Here is an 8470-nt window from a genome sequence, read left to right as displayed (position 1 = left end):
GGGGGCTGGGTCGGGGACAGCGGAGGCAGTGGCCCCATCTGGAGGCCCATGATCCAGGGACTTCAGGGCAGAAGCCCCGAGGAAGTGAGAGTCGGCTTGGAGGCACAGGTAGGGGACGCACAGGGCCCGGTAGAGGGGCGAGTGCGGGCAGCAGCCAGGTCCTGACCACTGCGGAGACTCAGGCTTTTGTTCCGAAGAGTGAGATGGAGCCCATGGAGGGGTCCCCAGGGGGAAGGACGTGCTCTCTGTGCTGCTGTGTGGGGAGGCCTGGGCAGAGCGGGGCTGGGGGCGGGGAGTGAATGCTGAGCTGGGGGACCAGTTTTAGGGGCTGCTGCAGCAGCAAAGGAGAGGAGACAGGGGTTTAGACTGGGAGGGGTGATATGTGGCCTGATTCCTGATGCAGCTTTACGGGGAAGCTGTCAGGCTGGGGGACAGACTGGATCTGGGGTGTGAGGACGGTGACAAGAAGCCCGAGGTGGTTGGCCAGGAGAGGGGCGGTGCTTCTGAGGGGTGGGCCGCCCTTTGCTGCCGTGGAGATGGGGAGAGCCGGTCTGGGCTCTGGCCATGTCACCTCCAAGACGGCCGTCAGCCACCCACGTGGACAGGTCGAGGGAGCAGCTGGCTGAGTGAGTCCTCATGGGCCTTAATCCCTCTCTGAGATGAGTCTTGGATGGAGGAAGTAAGCCTCTCACCAGAACTGATGCGGCCGTGCACACGGACCGGCCCGCCGCGTTCAGTGTGGGGGTGCATGCAGCCTGAGGTCCATGCATGCGGCCCTGGGCACCACAGCCTGTACATGGGAGCCTCCGAACCAACGTGGCACCCCAGAAGACAGGAGCAGAGCCAGCAGAGTTCGGCTGTGTGGCTGGGATAGCCTCGGTTGACTGGCGTGGACCAGGAGCCCCTGAGGAGAGAGGTGTTCCTCCAGCGCCCCGCTGGATGGGAGCCCAGCTCCCCCTCGTCACCTCTCCGACACTCGGCCACCTGCAGGACCACAACAGCGGCACCTGGCAGGCTACCAAAGGCTTCCGCCACCCAGGGGAGGACAGACCAGGCCAAAGCATGGCTCCCAGTGCACCCAGAGCCCCACACCTCAGCGGCTCATCAATTTGCATATTTATCTATTTATCTCTCGTGACACTGCTCTTCCCCCCAGCCTGACTTTCTCTCACTGAAACAAGGGAAATCAAACCTCAGGCCACAAGCGCTCAGGACCAGAGGCCAGGCTGGGCCTCCCTAAGCGGAAAGAACCCTCGTTGGCATCTCAGAGGGGCTGCGATGCTAATCAGACCGCTCAAGAGGGCACCGAGACCATTGACCGGCGTATCAGCCAGCAGCAGGCGGGCTGGTCCCAACGTCTAAATAATCACAATGATCCAATGGAGCCGCAAGAGCCTGGCAGGCCCTGCCCACTGTGGGTTCAGGTCCCGCTGTGCCCCGCCTGCCTGCTGGGGAACCCGAGTGAGTGGGCCCCAAGCTAGCTGAGCTTTTTTCCTAAGCCACATCTTTCTCATCCGTGAGACAGGCAAAGAAGGGGCGCTAACCTCATAGGACCAGCGTGAGAATCAAGCTGGACGGCGCGCTCACCGCACGCGGCTGAGGCGTCCAGCGCCGGCATGTACTGCGGGCAGGCGTGGGGGCCGGGTGCACAGACACTCACGCAAACTGCACCCCACCCCATTAGCCTCAGAGGACAGGCTTCCGGTTATCTCTAGAAAGTCTTCTAGAAACTTTCAGTGTTTTCCAAATGCTTTCATTAAGGAATAAAGAATTTCATTACTATTTAGAAAAAAAGTGATGTCAATAATCAGAAAACACAAATACGTGAGCCCGTGCCCAGGGGGCCGGCTCCCCCAGGCCTGTGCAGAATGGCCAGCACCTCGCCCCGTCCTCACCTGGTGCTAGTGAGGTTGTCGCATCTCCAGACCGAGCCCAGGTCCCCTACACACTGTGACTCAGCCCTGGCCAAGGGAGGGTCTCGGGGCCTAGTGGAAGGCTTCTTATGGCTGGGCTGGAAGCAGCTGGAAACACCTGTCTCTGCTCACAGGTGTCATTTGTAGAAACCGCTTCCCAGGGGCTCGGGAAGACTGTGTTCCCCTGAGATCTTAAATAGCACTGAGGAGCGGGCCAGAATCCCGGGGCTGCTGAGCAGCTGGGGCGCAGGCCCACGGCCCCACCGGCCCCGCCGCAGAGCAGGCTGCATTCGGCACGGCAGTTTCCCTGTCTCTCTCAGCTCTCACCTCCTGGGACAGAAGCACATGCCGAGCCACCTGCTGGCGTCTCTAGCAGGTCGTGCCCTGAGGGCTTAGAAGCGGCAGTGGGCTGGGACCATGGTGTGGGACCTGGGACGCGGGTAGGTGTAAGTGGCTTCTGGGGGCACTCCCAGAGTCCTTGAGCTCACGCTCGTCCCCAGAGGGCAAGGCACAGGTGAGCTGGTGGGGAGTGTCTTCTGTGCAGGCCCTCGAGCAGGAGTTGGGGAGAGCCCATGACCAAGATCAAGGGCCTAGTGTGAAGTTAGGGCCTGGGACTGATACAAAGTGCAGCTTCTGACTTTGTCCTGCAAATGACCTTGGCTAACTGTCCTGGGGGGCTTTACCCTCCCACTCCGGGAGGGGCCCAGAATGTGCTCTGGGATGGTGGGCGGGCATCTTGCTCTTTACCGGAACCCCTCCTCCTAGTGACCCCATGCTCAGGATCGCTGTCTTGGTGTCACCCCATTTTTCTGAGAGGACCCTTGTGAGGGTGCCCTGAGCCAGGCCGCCTCTAGCCCGGAGGACCACTGCAGCCTGTCCTAAGTGGGGCGTTTGTGGGTCCCTTACAGGTGCGTGGCCGGTTTTATTTCCGCGTCCTTGTTTTAAAACTCCCTCTGCTCACAGGCGGGTGGGTGGTGGGAGTGACTCCTGAGCCAGCGCGCCCGGATCACGCCGGGCCTGAAAGCAGACCCCGGCCGCGGCTCGTAGTTCCCGGCCCCGCGCAGGAGGCGCCGGCGCCCCGTGGTTCACCCGAGGACGCTCCCGCACTCCGCTTTCCAAGGCCGGCCCCGGCGTCGGTGGCGGCGGGCAGCCCCACTTGGCGCCGCATCCCTGAGGCTGCTCCGTGCCAATGCGGCCGCCGCGGGGAGGGGCGCCCCAGGGCCAGAGCGGGCGTGGGGGGTGCGGGGGGCGCTCGGGGCTCTGCGGGGCCGTGCGGGGGCCGGAGGGCCGGGGAGGCTGTGGGTCGGCGCCGCGGTGCTCATCGGCCCGGCCCTCTGCGGGGAGGAATCGGGTCCCGGCCCGGTGCCCCGCGCGGGGTCGGGCGCCGGGAGCTCGAGCAGGCGGCGCGCAGCGGCGGCGGGGAGCGGCCACCGCCCCCCCGGCCCAGCCTCGGCCGTCGCCTCCCCGGAATCCCACCTCCGCGGGACGCCCCTCCCGGGCGCCCACCTGGCGGCGAGTGCGCGCGCGCCCGGCGCGCTGTCCCTTTAACCGGCCGGCGGCGCCTCCCCCGCGCGCCCCGCCCCGCGGTGCGGCCGGTGCTGGGCGAGGCCGGAGAAAGTCCATGTGAGCGGAGCGCGCGGACGCCGGAGCACTTCCTGCCGCTGCGGCCGCTGCTGCCGCAGGCCGGACCGGGCCGGGCGCCCGCAGGTACGCCCCGCTTGGCGCCGCGCGCGGGGGCGCCGCACTTCCCCAAACTCCGCAGCGCCCGCCGCCCGCCCGCAGCCCAAGTGCGCGCCGCGCGTCGGCCCGCGGAGGTAGCCGCGGGGCCCGGCACCGCGGGAGGCGCCCGCAACCGAACCGAGCCGGGCCGCACCCAGGTCCCACCGAGCGGGGATCCCGGGCCGCGCGCTGCGGGCAGACCCCAGCCCTGGGCGTCTCCCCTCCCGCGGGGCTTCTCCAGACTCGCCCCCTCCCCCCCCCCCCCCCGGGCTGGCCGAGCCCATCCCTGGGGGGCGGGGAGGCCCGCGAGTGTTTGGCCCCGGGCCAGGGCCCAGGGGACACACCCCTCCCTCCCACCCTCCCTCCCCGGCCCGGGTCCGAGGCCGGCCGCGCGGCTGCGCCACATCGAACCTTGACCCTCTCCGTCTGGGCCCCTCTGGGCCCCTCTGGGCCCCCTCCGTGGGCATCACTGTCCCGGTCGCCCTCGTGCGGACCCCGGCTCGGGCGAACCCGGGGGGCGGGCCGCAGCGCGGGAGTCCCCACCTGTGTTCCGCTGCTGCGTCCCTGCCGCGAGCGGGGCTCTGGGCCCGAGCCCCTTCCCCCGGAAGCTCAGGTGAACCCTGAGCCCGCTGCCCACCCCCCACGGCGCCAGCTGGGCACCCGAGCTGGTGGGTGGTGTGGGGGTCATGAGGTCACAGGTCACCGCCGGGTCTTCTCTTTTGGGCTCCTGAGAAGTTTGGTCTTGGGGCTGGCGTTGCCAACTCTCTCCTGGTGCCCTTAAACCTGTGGTCTTGCCGCCGTCCGTCCCCTCCCTGGAGCCGGGCTCAGGCCCTTCTCGTAGCCGCCGGCGCCCTCCCCTCCCTCCGCTCCCCTCCCTCCCCTCCCCTCCCCAGGGCCTCGGACCGGAGATGTTTTGCCCACATGGGCGTTCGCCTCCATCTAGTGCTGTTTCTTGGGGCCCGTCGGGCACCGGAGTCCGTCCTGTGGGGGTCTGGGGGCCAAGGCGCCAGGCCTCCATTCTCCCTGCCCTCTGTGCTCGCGTCTGGGGGAGCCTGCCGTCCTCATCGCCCTGTAAGCACACGCGGGGGTGGGGGGTGGGGGGCCAGCAGCCCCCCTCCTGCTTCCTGTGCCTGTCCGTCCTGCCTTCCCCGTCCTGCTCGCCCAGATGCTGACAGTAAGACGAGGTGGTTCTCAGCACAGGCGATACAGTGGGTGGTGGTGGTGAGGCGCGCGGGACCCCAGGAGAGGCAGCGTCCACGAACCACCCCATTTTGCAGACAGGAAACGAGGCTTGGCAGGAAGGACTAGGTGAGGGGTCAGGCCGCTGCCAGCCCGTCCATCTTCCAGCAACCACTTCCCCTTCTCCCCGCGGCCCACCGGGTGCAGCCCGTCTCCCCTGGAGGCCCGGCGGTGTTTTCCCTGTGGGTCACCCCGCTGCTGGGTGGTACCTCGGCTGGAGCCTGAGCCAAGGAAATAGGCGGTGGGCCCCAAGGTGGCGGGCCCCCCGCGGTTTCGGTGAGCTGGAAAAAGCACAGAAGTAGAACAAGATAGCACTCGTCACCTCCCGGTGGCCAGAGATCTGTTGTCAGTGGTCACACCCAGGGCGGGGACGCTGCTGACTGTGACGGCTCTGTCCACCCTCTGCTTGTGTGAGGAGAAAGTGTGCGGGGCCGCGGGCCGCCACCTGTCTGTGCGGGGACGCCTCCCACCTGTCTGTGCAGGGGCCGCTCTCTGGGGGGTGGGCCTGGGGGTGACGTTCTACAGAACCCTTCCAGCCTCTCCCTGTTTTCCAGTTAAGGCGTGAGCGCGCATTATGCACACACGAGGGACGGGGATGATGTGCGTGCTGAGCTCACCTTCGGGGTTCCTCGTAGCCTCTAGGGTCCTGCTCCCTGGCCTCTGGTGGGTGGGGGAGGGGCGCCCAGTCCAGTCCAGGGACGAAGCAAGCACTGTGGCCCTGACCCTTCCAGGAATAATCCCAGGGCTCCACCCCTGTCCCTTTCCTCTGAGGTCCCTGCACCCCCAGAATGCAGAGCCGGGGGCGGGCTCCACAGGACGTGAGTAGGGCCAGACCTCAGCCACGGGGCCTGTTCCCTGTGGCCCACGTCAGCAGGTCCTGTCTCCGTCTGCCCCACCCCAAAATGCCCCCTTCCGTCTCCTGGGCTCTGCCTCGTCCTCCCTCCGGGCTTGTGCTGTCCCGGGCCGTGGGCTGCAAGCGTGGGCCACCGTGGCTGGGGGCAGTGTGGCGGATGTCCGCTGTCATTCCAGAACACCAGCATGTTCTTCTGAGGACCAGGGCCACCTCTGCACCCCCAGTGGATTGGGCAGGTCTGGGCCTGGCTCATTCCTAGGGCCAGTGTCCCCAAGGGGTACCCTGGGCCGAGGCATCTGGGGCTGGCCTTGTAAGCCTGCTCTTTTGATGGAGAACAAAGCCCTGTAGTGTGGTGCCATTGAGAGGTGTTTCCAAAGCAGGAACAGGTGCCAGCAGCCCCTGGCTAGACCCAGAGCTGCTCCTGGTGGGCAGGGGCTGCCCAGAGCCTGCCCCACTATGGTGCTGGTAAGGTCGGGGTGGGTCTGGGGTCTGACCGGCGGCTAGCGTGGGCGGCGGGGCCCGTTTAGGGCTGGCTCACTTGGGCCTTGAGCTGTCCCAGCCAGGCTGCCTGCCTGTAGGGTGTGTGTGCCGGGCCCTTGCTGGGCACCCCCTTCCTGTGTGGTGTGCTTTTCCAGCCCCCCACCCCCAGCCTTCCCCGAGGTGAGCACTGGCCCTCGGGGAACAATGGTTAGAGCCAGGGCCTTCATTCGGGTCTGCACCCCAATTCCAAGATGTGTGTGGCTCCCATCACGACCCCTGGGTGAGGCCTGTGCTTCTCCCTCCTGCCCACTTGGCTGCCTCTTCTCTGAGTTCCAGAGCCACCCAGGTATGTCTGCAAGGTCATGCCCTCCGGCCCTTCCGGGCCTCGGGCCCCAAGGTGCTGCCTGGGAAAAGCACTTAACAGGGCTCGAGGCACCACTCACCTCCGGGGGGAATCTGCGAATCGCTCCCCAGGCCTGGCTTGGATGAGGTCATTAGCAAAACATGCTGTGGGGCTGGCCGCAGCTCACCCTGTCACCTGCAGCTGCTTGATCGCTGGGAGCTGGGCCTCCTCCTCCTCCTCCTCCTCCTCCTCCTCCTCGGCCTCTGGCCTTTGTCTTTAAAGTTCAGGTTTTGGAAGCGGGCGGCCTGGGGCTAGGATCTCTGTAAGGGGCGGCTGGGTGGACACACAGGCGTCTGAAGTGTTTGGGACGCGAACTTTGGAGCAGGGCTCTCTGGTGGCCCGTGGTCGGCATCCTTGGAGCGGGGAGCAGCACCCAGGACAAGCACAGCGGGCACCCATCAAGGCCTGGGCGCACCTCTGAGCAGGGGAAGGGAGGGGGAGGGAGTGGGGCTCTTTGGGCCCTGCCCCACCCCCAGCCGCTGCCGGCTGGGCCCGTGTCCAGGCGGGAGGCAGTCCTGTGGGAGCTCCGCAGTCTCCCCCGGGTCACGTCCAGCCCAAGGCCGTGAGTCTGGGTGGGTAACGGCCCCCTCTGCGCCTGGTCTGGCCTGCACCTTGGGATGCTACTTAGTAGCTTCCATATTCGGCGCTGGGAGGCTGGTGGTGAGTGGGCCCAGCCTGGGGCCTCCGTGCAGGATGGGCTTGGCCTGAGGGCCTCTCAACATGCCCCCTCCCAGGAAGCAGGCCGGAGCCAGCACAGGCGCACGCCCCTTTAAGGAGAGGCTGCTCCTCTGTCTCCAGGGAGGATGGAGGCATACTTTGCTCCAGGCCGCTTCTCTGGCCCTGTGGGGAGCAGAGGCTGGCTCTGGGTCTCTCGGAAGGAATCCTGCCCCTCCCCCTCGGCCCTGGGCTCTGCAGCCAGGAGGGCATTTGGCCATGGATGGGCTGGGAGCTCCTGGGCCCCGCCCAGTGCCTGCCCCTGCTCCTGGGAAGCAGGCAGGGCCGGGGCGGGGCGGCAGGGGCCTGAAAGTGTCCATATATAGTCACTGGGGTGAGCCATGAGCTGGGCTGTGGGGCTGTGTCCCCCGCCCAGGGTAGGCCGGCCCACTGTCTCAGCCACTGGGTCCCTGAGGGTGGCCTGGACCTAGGGAGTAGATGCGAAGGGTGCTGGATTTGCTGAGAAGCATCAGATACAGCAGTAGGCCCAGGCTGGGTGCTCTAGGAGTGTTTGTTGATTGAAAATAAAAATTTCCTGAGCCCTTGGTGGTCAGAGCCAAGTGTATTTCTGGAGACACATCTTTGAAAATTGGAGGCAGTAATATGTGGCTGTACCGCCAGAGCTGTTGGGAACCCCTCACTGTAGGCGTTGGGGGCGGGACGCCTGCTTGTCCACAGCCCCCGCCCCTTGCCCCACAAAATTCCCCCCTCGTTATAGTGGCTCCCCTAGTTATAGAGGAGACGTCCCCTCCCCGTCCCTAGGCTCCCAGGGGGCTTCCGCCCCAGCAGCCGGTGTGTTCCGAAGACTGGTATTTCCTGGAGTCTGGCCAGTAGGGAGCAGGCAGGGCTGCTGGGGTGTCGGGAGGAAAACCCCCCGACTCCTGCTGGAGCAGAAGGACCTGGGTCTGAGACGTTGTCCCCTCTGGGGTCCCTGGCCCTTAGCAGCTACCCCAGGTCCTGTCTTCGCCTGTCCCCGTCTCTGTGCCGCGAAGGGAGAAGTGACCGCCTTCGCCGCATTCTGGACTCCTGTGCTCTTAAAAGATTCACGATGTTAACACAGTTTTGCTCATTGAATTTAGTTTCCGTCGCGCTGCTAAGCGCCTTTGTTAAATTTTGTATATTGATACTTTTTGTTGTTGTCAGCGGTTT

The 8470-nt window shown here is 65.9% G+C and overlaps 1 protein-coding gene across 1 annotated transcript in view; it reads left to right on the top strand.

Moving 5' to 3' along the window:
• The first annotated feature begins 3511 nt into the window (after positions 1-3511).
• Positions 3512-8470, top strand: part of NACC2 (NACC family member 2) — a 58733-nt gene continuing 53774 nt past the window's right edge. Inside the window, exon 1 of the mRNA XM_039859036.1 lies at positions 3512-3620. The gene's annotated coding sequence lies outside the window, so the exon portion shown is untranslated. The remainder of the gene's footprint in view (positions 3621-8470) is intronic.

The sequence above is a fragment of the Pteropus medius genome, unplaced genomic scaffold (assembly GCF_902729225.1).
Source record: "Pteropus medius unplaced genomic scaffold, Ma_sr-lr_union100, whole genome shotgun sequence".
In the NCBI taxonomy this organism is placed as follows: Eukaryota; Metazoa; Chordata; class Mammalia; order Chiroptera; family Pteropodidae; genus Pteropus; species Pteropus medius.
This window is presented reverse-complemented; position numbering and strand designations above follow the sequence as displayed.